This window comes from Oncorhynchus masou, chromosome 1, assembly GCF_036934945.1.
Source record: "Oncorhynchus masou masou isolate Uvic2021 chromosome 1, UVic_Omas_1.1, whole genome shotgun sequence".
In the NCBI taxonomy this organism is placed as follows: domain Eukaryota; kingdom Metazoa; phylum Chordata; class Actinopteri; order Salmoniformes; family Salmonidae; genus Oncorhynchus; species Oncorhynchus masou.
In genome coordinates this window covers 20,543,850-20,564,534 of record NC_088212.1, presented here as the reverse complement: position 1 = coordinate 20,564,534, position 20,685 = coordinate 20,543,850, and the positions used below count along the sequence as shown (strand labels likewise).

At 44.4% G+C, this 20,685-nt stretch overlaps 1 pseudogene; it reads right to left on the bottom strand.

The window, feature by feature from the left end:
- Positions 1-228: 228 nt before the first annotated feature.
- Positions 229-20,685, bottom strand: part of LOC135543157 (uncharacterized) — a 33,323-nt pseudogene continuing 12,866 nt past the window's right edge.

Here is a 20,685-nt window from a genome sequence, read left to right as displayed (position 1 = left end):
ATCTCAATTTTCAGCTCAATGAGAACTATTTCACAACCAAAATATTTAATAAATCTTTGAGATATGGAGTGAGCGTTAAATGCACACCAACCATTGCGAGGGCATAGGCCTATAGGTCTCATTGGTAGTAGCCTACAACTGCAAAGTTTTTAGGACCTTACATTTACTGTTGGATTAATACTTAGCTACTAGCAGTGGGTATTAGTTAATGTGTTTGATTTTCCACTTCCTCAGGTGTTGAGCCCCAAATGAATTAGCCTATGATATTAGTTAGTGTGGTATCAGGGTTGTGAGAGCCAGTCATTGTGCTAAAACCCCACAATCTACTCTTACATATGCCTTGCTTGGCAGCTATCCCTCTCTGAGCCCGGGTCTGTAATGATGTACCTACTATTCACTCACTCTGACTAAACCAATTTAACAGGGCCCCTTTGAAATGGGGTGCGGGCGTTTGGGTGTACTGGTGGCTGCGATATGGCGGTTGGAGCAGGCCTGCTGAAACATGGTGAAGAGCTCCCCGGTGCTGGGGACCTCCTTTGTCTCTGCTCCCTGGGCAAACACAAGCCCCTTTCTGTTCCTCTTAATCTCCGCCCGCCTACTCAGGTCCTTGGTCCACTCACAAAGAGGTCCTGGAGCCAGTCATTATACAGCTCCAACATGTAGGGAGAGAGTAGCACGAAGAGGAGAGGAGAAAGGAGATGAGGAAGAGGGGGGGAAGGAGAGAGGAGAAAAAATGTGATGTCTTTTTATGTTTACGATAAGGTGTATTTGCTTCTTGTTGCCGATGTACAATAGGCAAATAGTTTCTCCTCACTCAGTGAGACTTCTCAGCCCGCACCTTAAAGTCAAACTTGGTGGCATTCTCCTGGAGGATATCAAATATTGCGCTGAACGCTCTCAGCATGCATGATGCCTGGGCTTCTCTGGTCTCTGTCACCCACCATGGTGAATGTCTTTCCGTAGCCTGTCTGAATGTACCCAATGATACACACGTTGTAGCCGTCGATGGCTGACTGGATTAGGCTGGAAACATGACTGGTTCAAACAGGTATGCTTAATGTCCTCGAGCTACTGTGGGCCAGTGAAAACAATGGCAACAATCAAGAGCAGGGGGTTGGGTTTAGTTAAACAACAACGTACAAGAAGAACAAAATTCTCAATTGAAAAAATACCTTTGAGTACATTTCCAGTTCCACCATCAACTGAACCCATTCAACCACTGATTGAGCTCAAGCAATCAGTGTTCAGAGCTGTATTTTGTGACAGATTTGCTGAATCTGCGATGGGGGTAAAGAGGTTAGGGATGGGCTTTGGCAGAGGCTTTCCTCCTTTCTTGTTTCCTTTAGTTCACTTTTAACCAATAAAATGCTAAGATTGGCAGGATCACATGTTGGTGTTTTGGAACACATTTTCCTGGGAGCTCTCACCGCTGAATACCCGGTGGAACTGGAACTCTCTTGGCCCCCTTGGCGTTTCCACGGTAACAGAGTAATCGTCCAGATGCTCCACGGCAATGGCCCCTCCCTGAGCTGGCTTGGCCTGGCTCATTGGTCATATCCAACAGAACACCAACATGTAATCTGCACCACGACAAAGCAACCGCAAAGGTCAAGCGACCCCACACTGTGCAGTACTGAAGTTGCGTCTAAGCTTAAGCTCAGCTGAAATAGTCTTTGGGTATGTAGAGAACCTGCGTTCAAACCTAGTCGGTCCCAATGATCGATAACTACATTTCATGTCCTCCACCATGTTGTAGTATTTCTTCCTCATTGTCCACTCTGAAGTGTAGTTCTCCACGACTTTCCTATTCTCCTCTCTCACCTGTTTTAGGTCTAGGAAGAGTCTTGGTGGTTCCAAACTTCTTGCATTTACAGTGCCTTGCGAAAGTATTCGGCCCCCTTGAACTTTGCGACCTTTTGCCACATTTCAGGCTTCAAACAAAGATAGAAAACTGTATTTTTTTGTGAAGAATCAACAACAAGTGGGACACAATCATGAAGTGGAACGACATTTATTGGATATTTCAAACTTTTTTAACAAATCAAAAACTGAAAAATTGGGCGTGCAAAATTATTCAGCCCCTTTACTTTCAGTGCAGCAAACTCTCTCCAGAAGTTCAGTGAGGATCTCTGAATGATCCAATGTTGACCTAAATGACTAATGATGATAAATACAATCCACCTGTGTGTAATCAAGTCTCCGTACAAATGCACCTGCACTGTGATAGTCTCAGAGGTCCGTTAAAAGCGCAGAGAGCATCATGAAGAACAAGGAACACACCAGGCAGGTCCGAGATACTGTTGTGAAGAAGTTTAAAGCCGGATTTGGATACAAAAAGATTTCCCAAGCTTTAAACATCCCAAGGAGCACTGTGCAAGCGATAATATTGAAATGGAAGGAGTATCAGACCACTGCAAATCTACCAAGACCTGGCCGTCCCTCTAAACTTTCAGCTCATACAAGGAGAAGACTGATCAAAGATGCAGCCAAGAGGCCCATGATCACTCTGGATGAACTGCAGAGATCTACAGCTGAGGTGGGAGACTCTGTCCATAGGACAACAATCAGTCGTATATTGCACAAATCTGGCCTTTATGGAAGAGTGGCAAGAGGAAAGCCATTTCTTAAAGATATCCATAAAAAGTGTTGTTTAAAGTTTGCCACACGCCACCTGGGAGACACACCAAACATGTGGAAGAAGGTGCTCTGGTCAGATGAAACCAACATGTAACTTTTTGGCAACAATGCAAAACGTTATGTTTGGCGTAAAAGCAACACAGCTCATCACCCTGAACACACCATACCCACTGTCAAACATGGTGGTGGCAGCATCATGGTTTGGGCCTGCTTTTCTTCAGCAGGGACAGGGAAGATGGTTAAAATTGATGGGAAGATGGATGGAGTCAAATACAGGACCATTCTGGAAGAAAACCTGATGGAGTCTGCAAAAGACCTGAGACTGGGATGGAGATTTGTCTTCCAACAAGACAATGATCCAAAACATAAAGCAAAATCTACAATGGAATGGTTCAAAAATAAACATATCCAGGTGTTAGAATGGCCAAGTCAAAGTCCAGACCTGAATCCAATCGAGAATCTGTGGAAAGAACTGAAAACTGCTGTTCACAAATGCTCTCCATCCAACCTCACTGAGCTCGAGCTGTTTTGCAAGGAGGAATGGGAAAACATTTCAGTCTCCCGATGTGCAAAACTGATAGAGACATACCCCAAGCGACTTACAGCTGTAATCGCAGCAAAAGGTGGTGCTACAAAGTATTAACTTAAGGGGGCTGAATAATTTTGCACGCCCAATTTTTCAGTTTTTGATTTGTTAAAAAAGTTTGAAATATCCAATAAATGTCGTTCCACTTAATGATTGTGTCCCACTTGTTGTTGATTCTTCACGAAAAAAATACAGTTTTATATCTTTATGTTTGAAGCCTGAAATGTGGCAAAAGGTCGCAAAGTTCAAGGGGGCCGAATACTTTCACAAGGCACTGTAAGAATGATTGAGGCCATGGTGTTCTTGAAGACCTTTAAAGCTGCACAATCCTGTCTCAGATCTCTACGGACAATTCCTTCGACCTCATGGTTTTTGCTCTGACATGCACTGTTAACTGTGGGACCTTAAATATACAGGTGTGTGCCTTTCCAAACCATGTCCAATCAATTGAATTTACCACAGGTGGACTCCAATCAATTTGTATAAACATCTCAGAGGATGATCAGCACCTGAGCTCAATTTCAAGTCTCATAGCAAAGGGTCTGAATACTTAAGTAAATAAGGTATATCTGTATCTGCGTAATGCAGTTCAGCTGACTCATAGGGGATCTAGATCTGGACTTATGTAAATAAGGTATTTCTGTTTTTTATTTTTAATACACTTGCTAAAATGTATAAAAACCTGTTTTTGCTTTGTCATTATTTGGTATTGTGTGTAGATTGATGAAGAAAAATGTGTATTTAATCCATTTTACAATAAGGTTGTAACATAACAATGTGTATTTAATCCATTTTACAATAAGGTTGTAACAATGTGCATTAAATCCATTTTACAATAAGGTTGTAACATAACATGTGTATTTAATCCATTTTACAATAAGGTTGTAACATAACAATGTGTATGTAATCCATTTTACAATAAGGTTGTTATGTTACAATGTGTATTTAATCCATTTTACAATAAGGTTGTAACTTAACAAAATGTGTAAAAAGGGGTCTGAATAAGTCTTTCAATTCAGTAAGTGATTTAATTTAAAATGACAAATGAACAACTTTTGAAATGAATAGCTTCTCCTTTTCAGAGGTCATTGAAAATAAAAGCAACGTTTTTTATTAAGGAATTGGAATTTCAGTTTACCACCTGCATTGACTGACTTCAATTTGAATTGAGCCCAACCCTGCTGTACTCGATCACACTACAGAAAGATCTGCAGTTTACATATAATGTTGCTACACAAAGAGACACAGCGACACATAGGTCAACATACATAATAGTGACCACACACACACACACACAATTACATTACCAGAGAGAGAAGGGCTGGAACCAACTGATACAGTCCAAAGCCTTCCGGGAAATCTCACATTCCCTCAGTGTCTCCCAGTAGCAAAAACACATTAGATGCATGCTCATCAGATGGGTCCAACCAGTCGTACAGAACATTATTCACTAAATAACAAGAGGCACCATATCTAAAGGGTACTATGTAATATAGGGGTTAGCTATGGTCTCTTTAGTGCTTCCACACAGGTTTCCATTCAAAAGGTTGTTGGTTCGAAACTTACTGCAACCCTTAGCCTAACTGTAGCTTCATGTCCATATCCTGCTTCAACCCTTATCCTACCCTCAACTCTAATCCTAACTGTAGCTTCATGTCCATATCCTGGTTCAACCCTTATCCTACCCTCAACTCTAATCCTAACTGTAGCTTCATGTCCATATCCTGGTTCAACCCTTATCCTACCCTCAACTCTAATCCTAACTGTAGCTTCATGTCCATATCCTGGTTCAACCCTTATCCTACCCTCAACTCTAATCCTAACTGTAGCTTCGTGTCCATATCCTGGTTCAACCCTTATCCTACCCTCAACTCTAATCCTAACTGTAGCTTCATGTCCATATCCTGGTTCAACCCTCATCCTACCCTCAACTCTAATCCTAACTGTAGCTTCATGTCCATATCCTGCTTCAACCCTATCCTGGTTCATCCTCTAATCCTAACTCAACTCTAATCCTAACTGTAGCTTCATGTCCATATCCTGCTTCAACCCTCATCCTACCCTCTACTCTAATCCTAACTGTAGCTTCATGTCCATATCACGGTTCAACACTAACCTTAGCCTCAACCCTAATCCTAACTGTAGCTTTATGTCCATATCCTGGTTCAACCCTCATCCTACCCTCTACTCTAATCCTAACTGTAGCTTCATGTCCATATCCTGGTTCAACCCTTATCCTACCCTCTACTCTAATCCTAACTGTAGCTTCATGTCCATATCACGGTTCAACACTAACCTTAGCCTCAACCCTAACCAATAATTGCCTAAGCACAACCACATTTTTTTCTTCCCTTGATGCAGAGATGCCCTAAGAACAAGATTGAATAAGGAAGATTCCATGGCTGGAAAGGAAGCTACAGTAAGTCAAAGACATTTTCATGGGATGGAAATCAGCATTGTAGTTTGTATACTGACCATTCTGGGTCAGGATTGTCCTCCTCTTTGCAATTGTGGTCATCTGCTGTCATATTATATTAAAATGTTTCCATTCTAGTTATATAACAGACACTCTTATCCAGAGTGACTTTCATTTAGTGCATTCATCTTAAGATGGCTCGGTGGGCCAACCAGATTTCACAGTTATAGTGAGTACATTTTTCCTTAATAAAGTAGTTGTGACATATAGACACGCTTCTCTCTTGCTTGGGGCAAGGCCACACGGTTCTCCTCACGGTTCTTTAAGGGCCAGTTTTCCAGACACTAATTAAACCTAGACCTGGACTAAAAAGCATTCACAAAGGAGATTCTCCATTGAAAGCACGTTTTAGTCCAGGACAAGGACTAACCTGTGTCTGGGAAACTGGCCCTCAAGCAGTGCTCCTTCCTTTTTTCTTTCCATAGCTTCAATGATGATAATAAATATCAGTGCTATATCGTCAATGCTGGTGCCCTGGGTCTTTAGTTCTGGATTTCCGAGATTAGATACTTTTTAAAAGACACTGTATAATGGAGACATTTCAAGACTGCCTCACCTTCTCAATGACAGTGCAGAGCAGGCCAGCCCATGGGGGCTAAGCCCCAACCTCAACTGTTACATGTTGCTGACAGAATTCCAAGGGGATAGGACCTAAAACCTTCAGGACACCTTCCTGACTTGAATGATGGAATTCATGTTCCACTTTTAAATAATACAATTTCAAATGAACAAATCACATCTGTTGTTTTACAAGATATTAACCTCAGTAACAGTTAGACATTTAAATTTGGAAGGTACTTCATCTGTTACATTGTGTCTCAAGTCTCAAAATCAGACAAACACATGCAAATGGAATATAATTAGGCACGCCTCTCCATTCTTTTGTATGAAATCGTGCAAATTACAAACATATCGCAGTGCGTGTCGGGATAGCACTTTGCTCTGAAGCCTGCAGCATTGCAGGATCTCGGTCGAAGTGTCTGAGGGTCTAATTTGACCCTACAATCAAAATTGTCACTCCCTTAGCTTTGGGACACTTGTTCAGGTGGTGGAGGCACATGTGTACGCTCAAATGTAGGGCCGAGGGGTGAGGGGAAGGGGTGGATTTGGGTTTTAGCCCCTCTCTCCAGTATATACTCTCCTTCAACTTCTCTAGGAGGGCTTGGGCCCCCTCCAGAGGCAGCACTGTGTCACTGCACCCCTATGGACCACAAAACCTGCTCAGTGCTCAAAGTCCCAACCCCACACCACTGAATACTTATGGAAGAAATTGCCAGTAACCACAGATCAAGGATCAGATTACTCTTTCCCCAATCCTTACCATCACAATTAGGGCAACAAAAGCAATTTGGGGGAACTTCTAGCAACTCTCCATAAAACGGAATACCTGATTACAATGGAAAACATTTACACTGAGTGTACCAAACAGTAAGAACACCTGCTCTTTCCATGAGAAATTTCACCTGGATTCACCTGCCCAGTCTATGATCTCTTATTGATGTCACTTGTTAAATCCACTTCAATCAGTGTAGATGAAGGGGAGGAAGCAGGTTAAAGAAGGATTTTTGAGACGTGGATTGTGTGTGTGCCATTCATACGGTGAATGGGCAAGACAAAAGACGCTTTCGGCACCTTGTATAGTCCATGCCCCGATTGAGGCTGTTCTGAGGGTCAAAACTCAATATTAGGATGGTGTTCCTAATGTTTTGTACACTCAGTAAAAATTCTGGATTCTCACGTGTGCTCACTAATATATCTACTTTGTTATTTCTTGATTTCTTGTTAATTTTGGGGGATTATTTGTGTATGTCAGACATTTTACTGCACAGTTGGAGCTAGTAACATAAGCATTCTACTGCACTTGCAATAACACCTACAAATCTGTGTACGTGACTATTTGATTTGATTTAAGATCATCAGTCAACTGATAATATGCCAGGACAAAGGTTAATGACTCATATACACACAGAGTGCACAGCAGCATGACAGCACAGATTACATAGCGATAAAGACTGATAAATCACAAACAACAGGTAATTGTAATCTGATCTGCACGGACATGCACGCACACACACACACCTCTAGGCAGAAGGAGCCACAGACATGTGAGTAAAGAGGAGAACACAATACAATCTCTATCAATGAACTCACTGTGTGTTTCTTTTCCCATGTCAACATCAGGCCTGTCCCTGAGTCACACGTCTGACTATTTTAACCCATTCCTTCTCTGTACATTGCATTATGATTACTGCTCTTGAACTCAAAACTCTACTATGTGGCTTGACAGAAATGCTAAACACTTACAGTACATTCAGGAAAGTATTCAGACCCCATTAATATTTCCGCATTTTGTTATGTTACAGCCTTATTCTAAAATTGATAATTTTTTTGCCCTCATCTACACACAATACCCCATAATTACAAAGCAAAAACAGGCTTTTAGAAATGTTTGAAAATGTATTTAAAAAAAATAGACAAATGAAATATCACATTTAGTTGAGGATTCAGACCCTTTACTCAGTACTTTGTTGAAGGACCTTTGGCAGAGATTATAGCCTTGAGTCTTCTTGGGTATGATGCTACAAGCTTGGCACATCTGTATTTGGGGAGTATCTCCCATTATTCTCTGCAGATCCTCCCAAGCTCTGTCAGGTTGGATGGGGAGCGTCGCTGCACAGCTATTTTCAGGTTTCTCCAGAGAAGTTTGATCGGGTTCAAGTCCGGACTCTGGCTGGGCCACTCAAGAACATTCAGAGACTTGTCCTGAAGCCACTCCTACGTTGTCTTAGGGTCGTTGTCCTGTTGGAAGGTGAACCGTCGCCCCAGTCTGAGGTCCTGAGCGCTCTAGAGCATGGTTTTCATCATGGATCTCTCTGTGCTTTGCTCCGTTCATCTTTCCCTTGATCCTGACTAGTCTCCCAGTCCCTGCTGCTGAAAAACATACCCACAGCATGATGCTGCCACCACCATGCTTCACTGTAGGGATGGTGCCAGGTTTCCTCCAGACGTGATGCTTGGCATTCAAGCCAAAGAGTTCAATCTTGGTTTCATCAGACCAGAGAATTTTGTTTGTTATGGTCTGAGAGTCTTTAAGTGCCTTTTAGCAAACTCCAAGCAGGCTGTCATGTACCTTTTACTGAGGAGTCGCTTCCGTCTGACCACTCTACCATAAAGGCCTGATTGGTGGAGTGCTGCAGAGATGATTGTCCTTCTTGAAGGTTCTCCCATCTCCACAGAGGAACTCTGCAGCTCTCTTAGAGTGACCATAGGATTCTTGTCCCCTCCCCTCCCTGACCAAGGCCCTTCTCCCTCGATTGCTCAATTTGGCCAGGTGGCCAGTTCTAGGAAGATTCCTGGTGGTTCCAAACTTCTTCTATTTAAGAACTGTGTTCTTGGGGACCTTCAATGCTGCAGACATTTTTTGGTCCATTCCGCTAAATCTGTGCCTCGACACAATCCTGCCTTGGAGCTCTACGGCCAATTCCTTCCACCTCATGGCTTGATTTTTGCTCTGACATGCACTGTCAACTGTGGGACCTTATATTGACAGGTATGTGTCTTTCCAAATCATGTCCAATCAATTGAATTTGTCACAGGTGGACTCCAATCAAGTTGTAGAAATATCTCAAGGATGATTCATGGAAACAGGATGCACCTGAGCTCAATTTCGAGTCTTATAGCAAAGGTTCTGAATATTATGTATTTTTATAATTTTTTATTTTCTAAAAACCTGTTTTGGCTTTGTCATTGTGGGCTATTGTGTGTAGATTGATGAGGGGGGAAAAATAAGGCTGTAACGTAACAAAATGTGTGAAAAATCAAAGACGTCCATAAAAACTCATAGTAATGTTAATTTCCCCCAGATCTTCTCTGACATATGAATGTCACTGTATCTGCGTAATGCAGTTCAGCTGACTCGTAGGGGATGTAGATCTGGACCTCCATGACCCCTCTGCTTCCAGCCCGAGGGCAGAGATTCAGACAATTCTAGAAAATGTCATAGTTTCATTTCCACCCACTCGTTCCCTATTTCTCTCTACACCAAAATATACCAATCCTCTCCAACACACTCCCTTTGCTACTCCCATAGAAATAGAGGGACTAGAATGGACATTTCCGTTCAAGTCACCGCTCTGTGAAGGGTGAACCTGTGGCCATATTGAGTGTAAAGCCGAAACGTCTGTGTACGCTATCAAATCAAAAGTTTATTTGTCACGTGTGCCGAATACAACAGGTGTAAACCTTACAGTGAAATGCTTACTTACAGGCTCTAACCAATGGTGCGAGAAAAAAAGGTATGTGTGTGTGTGTGTGTGTGTGTAGGTAAGTAAAGAAATAAAATAACAGTAAAAAGACATTTGAAAAAAGAGTAGCGAGGCTACATACAGACACTGGTTAGTCAGGCTGATTGAGGTAGTATATACATGACTATATAGTTAAAGTGACTGCATATATGATAAACAGAGAGTAGTAGCAGCGTAAAAAGAGGGGTTGCGGGGGCACACAATGCAAATAGTCCGGGTAGCCATTTGATTACCTGTTCAGGAGTCTTATGGCTTCAGGAGTCTTATGGGGGTTAAAACTGTTGAGAAGCCTTTTTGTCCTAGACTTGGCACTCCGGTACTGCTTGCCATGCGGTAGTAGAGAGTCAGTCTATGACAGTCTATGATTAGGGTGGCTGGGGTCTTTGACAATCTTTAGGGCCTTCCTCTGACACCACCTGGTGTAGAGGTCCTGGATGGCAGGCAGCTTTGCCCCAGTGATGTACTGGGCCGTACGCACTAATCTCTGAAGTGCCATGCGGTCGGAGGCCGAGCAATTGCCGTACCAGGCAGTGATGCAACTGGTCAGGATGCTCTCGATGTTACAGCTGTAGAACCTTTTGAGGATCTCAGGACCTATGCCAAATCCTTTTAGTTTCCTGAGGGGGAATAGGCTTTGTCGTGCCCTCTTCATGACTGTCTTGGTGTGTGGACACCAAGGAATTTGAAGCTCTCAACCTGCTCCACTACAGCCCCGTCGATGAGAATGGGGACGTGCTCGGTGATCCTTTTCCTGTAGTCCACAATCATCTCCTTAGTCTTGGTTACGTTGAGGGATAGGTTGTTATTCTGGCACCACCCGGCCAGGTCTCTGACCTCCTCCCTATAGGCTGTCTCGTCGTTGTCGGTGATCAGGCCTACCACTGTTGTGTCGTCAGCAAACTTAATGATGGTGTTGGAGTCGTGTCTGGCCATGCAGTCGTGGGTGAACAGGGAGTACAGGAGGGGACTGAGCATGCACCCCTGGGGAGCTCTAGTGTTGAGGATCAGCATTGCAGATGTGTTGCTACCTACCCTCACCACTTGGCGGCGGCCTGTCAGGAAGTCCAGGATCCAGTTGCAGAAGGAGGTGTTTAGTCCCAGGATCCTTAGATTGGTGATGAGCTTTGAGGGTACTATGGTGTTGAACACTGAGCTGTAGTCAATGAACAGCATTCTCACAAAGGTGTTCCTTTTGTCCAGGTGGGAAAGGGCAGTGTGGAGTGCAATAGAGATTGCATCATCTGTGGATCTGTTTGGGGGTTACGCAAATTGGAGTGGGTCTATGGTTTCTGGGATAATGGTGTTGATGTGAGCCATTACCAGTTTTTCAAAGCACTTGATGGCTACGGACGTGAGTGTTACGGGTCTGCTACGGGTTTGTGCTACGGGTCTGTTTACTGCTATCCCGTTTGCAGTAAAAAAAAAAAAATACAGTACCAGTCAAAATGTTGCACACACTTACTCATTCAAGGGTTTTTCTTTATTTTTTACTCTTTTCTACATAGTATAATAATAATATTTAATAATAGACATCAAAACTATGAAATAACACCTCGGGAATCATGTAGTTACCAAAAAAAGTGTTAAACAAATCCTCAAAGTAGCCACCCTTTGCTTTGATGACAGCTTTGTAAACTCATGGGACTCTCTCAACCAGCTTCAAAACTTTTTCAACAGTCTTGAAGTTCCCACATATGCTGAGAATTTGTTCGCTGCTTTTTCTTCACTCTGCGGTCCAATCTAAACCATCTCAATTGGGTTGAGGTTGGGTGATTGTGGAGGCCAGGTAATCTGAAGCAGCACCACCACTTTTCTTTCTGGCGAAATAGCCCTTACACAGCCTGGAGGTGTGATTTGGGTCATTGTCCTGTTGAAAAACAAATGATAGTCCCAAACCTTATGGGATGGTGTATCACTGCAGAATGCTGTGGTAGCCATGCTTGTTAAGCGCACCTTGAATTCTAAATAAATTACTGACAGTGTCACCAGCAAAGCACCCCCACACTATCACACCTCCTCCTCCATGCTTCACAGTGGGAACCACACATGCAGAGATCATCCGTTCACCTACTCTGCATCTCCCAAAGACACAGCGGTTGGAACCAAAAATCTAAGTCTAATGCCAGTCTAATGTCCATTGCTTGTGTTTCTTAGCCCAAGCAAGTCTCTTCCTCTTATTGGTGTCCTTTAGTAGTGGTTCCTTTGCAGCAATTCAACCATGAAGGCCTGATTGATGTTGAGATGTGTCTGTTACTTGAACTGTTACTAGAACATTCATTTGGGCTTCAATCCGAGGTGCAGTTAACTCCAATGAACTTATCCTCTGCAGCAAAGGTAACTCTGGGTCTTCCTTTCCTAAGGCCGTCCTCATGAAAGCCAGTTTCATCATAGTACTTGATGGTTTTTGTGACTGCTCTTGAAGAAACCTTCAAAGTTCTTGAAATGTTCCGGATTGACTGACCTTCATGTCTTAAAATAATGATGGACTGTCGTTTCTCTTTGCTTATTTGAGCTGTTCTTGCCATAATATGGACTTGGTAGTTTACCAATAGAGCTATCTTCTGTATACTACCCCTACCTTGTCACGACACAACTGATTGGCTCAAACACATTAAGATAAGGCACACATGATAAGTGAAATGCATTCCTTGTGACTACCTCATGAAGCTGGTTGAGAGAATTCCAAGAGTGTGCAAAGCTGTCATCAAGGCAAAGGATTGCTACTTTGAAAAATCTCAAATATAAAATAGATTTTGATTTGTTGATCACTTATTTGGTTACTACATGATTCCATGTGTTATTTCATAGTTTTTATGTGTTCACTTTTATTCTACAATGTAGAAAATCTGTTAACTTTACCGCGAGCGAAGCAGCCAATGTATCAAGGTGACAGCTAAAGCCAAAACAAACAATGTCATTGTATCCAAAAATGATACAAACTAAATTAATCCTTACACTTAGCTAACTCTCCCAACTTCACACACGCACACACAGGAGTTGGAAGCAGCAGCTGAGGGATCAAACAATTGTAAAGTAGGGAATCCCATACATGCGCAGAAGGTTCGATGTCCGATGTTTTCGGCAACGCAGCCACTACAAATATATTTATATGGTCACCGCTCACCCTGCTTATCTTTATACAGCACCTTTCTCCACAGTCCCACCTTCTGGCTCTTCTCTGCAGTCAGCACTAATCCAGCATGCAGCCCACCACTTCAACAACAATATTTAGTTGTCATGGATCCCCCCAGTACTGCTGCTCATTCCGTGCACCAACTCCGGAGGTCTATGTCAAGGCATCACTGAACTGGATTCATTACCACCAACCCCGGACTGTCTTGTCTCATTACACACACCAGGTTCCCATTCTCCCTGATTAGTATGTTATATACAGTATGTGCCCTCTGTTCCCCATAGTCCTTGTCGGTTATTGTTACCATGTCCGTTGATCCTGTGAGTACCTGTGCTGTTGTATTAGCTTCCATGCTACGTGTTATTGTGGACTTATTTTACGGGTCTCATCCCGTCTATTATTTAGAGGTTTACACCTCGCTCTTTTGTTTGGGTGTAGTAAATAAAAACCCTATTATGTATTCTTGCACCTGTCTCCAATCATTAGACAATGTGACAGAATAACCGACCCATCAAATGGAGACAGTGGGAAAGGCCGAGCTGGCAACCATCGTAGGGACAGACGAGCATCACGAGAACTGTCTCTCCAGACTCGGCAGTGCCATGGACAGTATACTCAAATATTTTTTTTTTATTCAAATCAAAATCAAATCAAATTTTATTTGTCACATACACATGGTTAGCAGATGTTAATGCGAGTGTAGCGAAATGCTTGTGCTTCTAGTTCCGACAATGCAGTAATAACCAACAAGTAATCTAGCTAACAATTCTAAAACTACTACCTTATAGACACAAGTGTAAGGGGATAAAGAATATATACATAAAGATATATGAATGAGTGATGGTACAGAGCGGCATAGGCAAGATACAGCAGATGGTATTGAGTACAGTATATACATATGAGATGAGTATGTAAACAAAGTGGCATAGTTAAAGTAGCTAGTGATACATGTATTACATAAAGATGCAGTAGATGATAGAGTACAGTATATACGTATACATATGAGATGAATAATGTAGATTATGTAAACATTAGGTAGCATTGTTTAAAGTGGCTAGTGATATATTTTACATAATTTCCCATCAATTCCCATTATTAAAGTGGCTGGAGTTGAATCAGTATGTTGGCAGGAGCCACTCAATGTTAGTGGTGGCTGTTTAACAGTCTGATGGCCTTGAAATAGAAGCTGTTTTTCAGTCTCTCGGTCCCAGCTTTGATGCACCTGTACTGACCTTGCCTTCTGGATGATAGCGGAGTGAACAGGCAGTGGCTCGGGTGGTTGTTGTCCTTAATGATCTTTATGGCCTTCCTGTGACATCGGGTGGTGTAGGTGTCCTGGAGGGCAGGTAGTTTGCCCCCGGTGATGCGTTGTGCAGACCTCACTACCCTCTGGAGAGCCTTACGGTTGTGGGCGGAGCAGTTGCCGTACCAGGCGGTGATACAGCCCGACAGGATGCTCTCGATTGTGCATCTGTAGAAGTTTGTGAGTGCTTTTGGTGACAGGACGAATTTCTTCAGCCTCCTGAGGTTGAAGAGGCGCTGCTGCGCCTTCTTCACGATGCTGTCTGTGTGGGTGGACCAATTCAGTTTGTCTGTGATGTGTACGCCGAGGAACTTAAAACTTACTACCCTCTCCACTACTGTTCCATCGATGTGGATAGGGGGGTGTTCCCTCTGCTGTTTCCTGAAGTCCACAATCATCTCCTTAGTTTTGTTGACGTTGAGTGTGAGGTTATTTTCCTGACACCACACTCCGAGGATCCTCACCTCCTCCCTGTAGGCCGTCTCATCGTTGTTGGTAATCAAGCCTACCACTGTTGTGTCGTCCGCAAACTTGATGATTGAGTTGGAGGCGTGCGTGGCCACGCAGTCGTGGGTGAACAGGGAGTACAGGAGAGGGCTCAGAACGCACCCTTGTGGGGCCCCAGTGTTGAGGATCAGCGGGGTGGAGATGTTGTTGCCTACCCTCACCACCTGGGGGTGGTCCGTCAGGAAGTCCAGTACCCAGTTGCACAGGGCGGGGTCGAGACCCAGGGTCTCGAGCTTGGAGGGTACTATGGTGTTAAATGCCGAGCTGTAGTCGATGAACAGCATTCTCACATAGGTATTCCTCTTGTCCACATGGGTTAGGGCAGTGTGCAGTGTGGTTGAGATTGCATCGTCTGTGGACCTATTGGGGCGGTAAGCATATTGGAGTGGGTCCAGGGTGTCAGGTAGGGTGGAGGTGATATGGTCCTTGACTAGTCTCTCAAAGCACTTCATGATGACGGAAGTGAGTGCTACGGGGCGGTAGTCGTTTAGCTCAGTTACCTTAGCTTTCTTGGGAACAGGAACAATGGTGGCCCTCTTCAAGCATGTGGGAACAACAGACTGGGATAGGGATTGATTGAATATGTCCGTAAACACACCAGCCAGCTGGTCTGCGCATGCTCTGAGGGCGCGGCTGGGGATGCCGTCTGGGCCTGCAGCCTTGCGAGGGTTGACACGTTTAAATGTTTTCCTCACGTCGGCTGCAGTGAAGGAGAGTCCGCATGTTTTGGTTGCGGGCCGTGTCAGTGTCACTGTATTGTCCTCAAAGCGGGCAAAAAAGTTATTTAGTCTGCCTGGGAGCAAGACATCCTGGTCCGTGACGGGGCTGGTTTTCTTTTTGTAATCCGTGATTGACTGTAGACCCTGCCACATACCTCGTGTCTGAGCCGTTGAATTGAGATTCTACTTTGTCTCTATACTGACGCTTAGCTTGTTTGATTGCCTTTCGGAGGGAATAGCTACACTGTTTGTATTCGGTCATGTTTCCGGTCACCTTGCCCTGATTAAAAGCAGTGGTTCGCGCTTTCAGTTTCACGCGAATGCTGCCATCAATCCACGGTTTCTGGTTTGGGAATGTTTTAATCATTGCTATAGGAACGACATCTTCAACGCACGTTCTAATGTACTCGCTCACCTAATCAGCGTATTCGTCAATGTTGTTGTTTGATGCAATACGAAACATATCCCAGTCCACGTGATGGAAGCAGTCTTGGAGTGTGGAATCAGATTGGTCGGACCAGCGTTGGACAGACCTCAGCGTGGGAGCTTCTTGTTTTAGTTACGGTCTGTAGGCAGGGATCAACAAAATGGAGTCGTGGTCAGCTTTTCCGAAAGGAGAGCGGAGCAGGGCCTTATATGCGTCGCGGAAGTTAGAATAGCAATGATCCAAGGTTTTTACAGCCCTGGTTGCGCAATCAATATGCTGATACAATTTAGGGAGTCTTGTTTTCAGATTAGCCTTGTTAAAATCCCCAGCTACAATGAATGCGGCATCAGGATATATGGATTCCAGTTTGCAAAGAGTCAAATAAAGTTCATTCAGAGCCATCGATGTGTCTGCTTGGGGGGGAATATATACGGCTGTGATTATAATCGAAGAGAATTCCCTTGGTAGATAATGCGGTCGACATTTGATTGTGAGGAATTCTAAATCAGGTGAACAGAAGGACTTGAGTTCCTGTATGTTGTTGTGGCCACACCACATCTCGTTAACCATGAAGCATACGCCCCCGCCCCTCTTCTTACCAGAAAGATGTTTGTTTCTGTCGGCACGATGCGTGGAGAAACCAGCTGGCTGCACCGACTCCGATAGCGTCTCTCCAGTGAGCCATGTTTCCGTGAAGCAAAGAACGTTACAGTCTCTGATGTCCCTCTGGAATGCTACCCTTGCTCGGATTTCATCAACCTTGTTGTCAAGAGACTGGACATTGGCAAGAAGAATGCTAGGGAGTGGTGCACGATGTGCCCGTCTCCGGAGTCTGACCAGAAGACCGCTTCTTTTCCCTCTTTTACGAAGCCGTTTTTTTTGGGTCGCCGGCTGGGATCCATTCCGTTGTCCTGGGTGAAAGGCAGAACACAGGATCCACTTCGCGAAAGTCATTCTTGGTCGTACTGATGGTGAGTTGACGCTGCTCTTATATTCAGTAGTTCTTCTCGGCTGTATGTAATGAAACCTAAGATGACCTGGGATACCAATGTAATAAATAACACGTAAAAAAACAAACTGCATAGTTTCCTAGGAACGCGAAGCGAGGCGGCCATCCCTGTCGGCGCCGGAAGTGGCAACCTTCCTGCGTTTAGAGGAGAATGTGTAGTCCCTCCAGTCTCCAGCACTGGTTCCGGCACCAGCCTCCACACCACAACCTGCCTCTGTCCCATCTGAGCCGGCCAGTGGAATACCTCTGTCCCTCCCGGAATGCTTTGACGGTGCGCCAGCGAAAAGCAAGGGATTCCTTCTGCAATGCTCGCTATGCCGAGGCTGTCTCCGGTAGAGACAGGGTGGCCACCATCATTTTGGCACTGACCGGACGGTCCTGGACTGGGGCGCCGTGGTCTGTGAAATGGGAGGACCCGAGGTCGAGTCCTACGAGAGCTTCGCTCTCCTCTTCAACTAGGTGTTTGATCATCCTGTGGAGGGCCGAGAGGGGGGTGAGCACCTACTCCGACTACTCCAGAGATCTAGGACCACCTCAGAGTTCGCCCTGGAGTTCCGGACCATCGCGGCCTCCACCGGATGGAACGAGTCGACTCTGGTCACCGCGGGAGGAGGTACAGTTGGAGTTAGCCTGCCGTGACGACAACCTGTCACTCGACCAGCTCATCGGCATGGAAATTTGTTTGGACAATCTCCTGCGGTCCTGACGAAGACCAATGTGGAATCCGGAGCCCATGACTACACCTGCTGTTGGGGAAATATTGGTTCAATAATATCTCTCAGATACTGGAACCTGTGAATTCAAATAGACTTTATTACAAAGTAACAAGCCGAGTTGGTCCATGGAGAAACTCGGCTTGTTACTTTGTTATTAAGTTTATTTGAATTCACAGGCTCCAGTATCTGAGAGATATTATGAACCAATATTTCCACAACATAAATGGCAAGCTTGCCAGGAGAAATGGTGAAAATCTGTAGTTGTGGACGGTTTTGGACAAAGTTCTTGCTTAAATATTATAGAGTTTTGTGTGGTTCGCTCCAGGACACGGCCTCAGTGGTAGGACACCAAGTGGGTCTCTCCAAATTGAACAAATTTAAGATATTGGGAGTTTTTGAATTCAATAAATGCAGGCAAAATAATGAAAAAAAGGCAATAAAAGCTTTGAGGGTTGCAACAGTGAAAATATAGTAGTAACATTGGTACGAGCACTACAATTGGGGAGTTGTGTGCCACATCTGCTTTGATCGGCTCAGTTGAGTGGGGTTGTTCACTTGTTTAATTCAGGTGGTTCATCTGACCAGTTTGTTCAGTCTGTGAGTTTGTATTGTTTTGTCTGATTCAATTTGCCCGGACTTGTTTGTTCAACCTGTTTGATACCATCGATCACCACATTCTTTTGGTGAGATTGGAAACCCAAATTGGTCTACACGGACAAGTTCTGGCCTGGTTTAGATCTTATCTGTCGGAAAGATATCAGTTTGTCTCTGTGAATGGCTTGTCCTCTGACAAATCAACTGTAAATTTCGGTGTTCCTCAAGGTTCCGTTTTAGGGCCACTATTGTTTTCACTATATATTTTACCTCTTGGGGATGTTATTCGAAAACATAAATGTTAACTTTCACTGTTATGCGGATGACACACAGCTGTACATTTCAATGAAACATGGTGAAGCCCCAAAATTGCCCTTGCTAGAAGCATGTGTTTCAGACATAAGGAAGTGGATGGCTGCAAACTTTCTACTTTTAAACTCGGACAAAACAGAGATGCTTGTTCTAGGTCCCAAGAAACAAAGAGATCTTCTGTTGAATCTGACAATTAATCTTAATGGTTGTACAGTCGTCTCAAATAAAACTGTGAAGGACCTCGGCGTTACTCTGGACCCTGATCTCTCTTTTGAAGAACATATCAAGACCATTTCAAGGACAGCTTTTTTCCATCTACGTAACATTGCAAAAATCAGAAACTCTCTGTCCAAAAATGATGCAGAAAAATTAATCCATGCTTTTGTCACGTCTAGGTTAGACTACTGCAATGCTCTACTCTCCGGCTACCCGGATAAAGCACTAAATAAACTTCAGTTCAGTGCTAAATACGGCTGCTAGAATCCTGACTAGAACCAAAAAATGTGATCATATTACTCCAGTGCTAGCCTCCCTACACTGGCTTCCTGTCAAAGCAAGGGCTGATTTCAAGGTTTTACTGCTAACCTACAAAGCATTACATGGGCTTGCTCCTACCTATCTCTCTGATTTGATCCTGCCGTCCATACCTACACGTACGCTACGGTCACAAGACGCAGGCCTCCTAATTGTCCCTAGAATTTCTAAGCAAACAGCTGGAGGCAGGGCTTTCTCCTATAGAGCTCCATTTTTATGGAACGGTCTGCCTACCCATGTCAGAGACGCAAACTCGGTCTCAACCTTTAAGTCTTTACTGAAGACTCATCTCTTCAGTGGGTCATATGATTGAGTGTAGTCTGTCCCAGGAGTGGGAAGGTGAACGGAAAGGCTCTGGAGCAACGAACCGCCCTTGCTGTCTCTGCCTGGCCGGTTCCCCTCTTTCCACTGGGATTCTCTGCCTCTAACCCTATTACAGGGGCTGAGTCACTGGCTTACTGGGGCTCTCTCATGCCGTCCCTGGAAGGGGTGCGTCACCTGAGTGGGTTGATTCACTGATGTGGTCATCCTGTCTGGGTTGGCGCCCCACCTTGGGTTGTGCCATGGCGGAGATCTTTGTGGGCTATACTCAGCTTTGTCTCAGGATGGTAAGTTGGTGGTTGAAGATATCCCTCTAGTGGTGTGGGGGCTGTGCTTTGGCAAAGTGGGTGGGGTTATATCCTTCCTGTTTGGCCCTGCCCGGGGGTGTCCTCGGATGGGGCCACAGTGTCTCCTGACCCCTCCTGTCTCAGCCTCCAGTATTTATGCTGCAGTAGTTTATGTGTCGGGGGCTGGGGTCAGTTTGTTCTATATCTGGGAGGACCTACTTCTCCTGACATCCAGTCCACTTGGTGTCCTGTTACAACTGTTCTGAATCATGCTGGTCATTTATGAACATTTGAACATCTTGGCCATGTTCTGTTATAATCTCCACCCGGCACAGCCGGAAGAGGACTTATGCTCTCCTAATTCTCTTTGTTTCTTTCTTTCTCTCTCTCGGAGGACCTGAGCCCTAGGACCATGCCCCAGGACTACCTGACATGATGACTCCTTGCTGTCCCCAGTCCACTTGGCCGTGCTGCTGCTCCAGTTACAACTGTTCTGCCTTATTATTATTATTATTCGACCATGCTGGTCATTTATGAACATTTGAACATCTTGGCCATGTTCTGTTATAATCTCCACCCGGCACAGCCGGAAGAGGACTGGCCACCCCACATATGCTCTCTCTAATTCTCTTTCTTTCTCTCTCTCGGAGGACCTGAGAACCTAGGACCATGCCCCAGGACTACCTGACATGATGACTCCTTGCTGTCCCCAGTCCACTTGGCCGTGCTGCTGCTCCAGTTACAACTGTTCTGCCTTATTATTATTATTATTCGGCTGGTCATTTATGAACATTTGAACATCTTGGCCATGTTCTGTTAT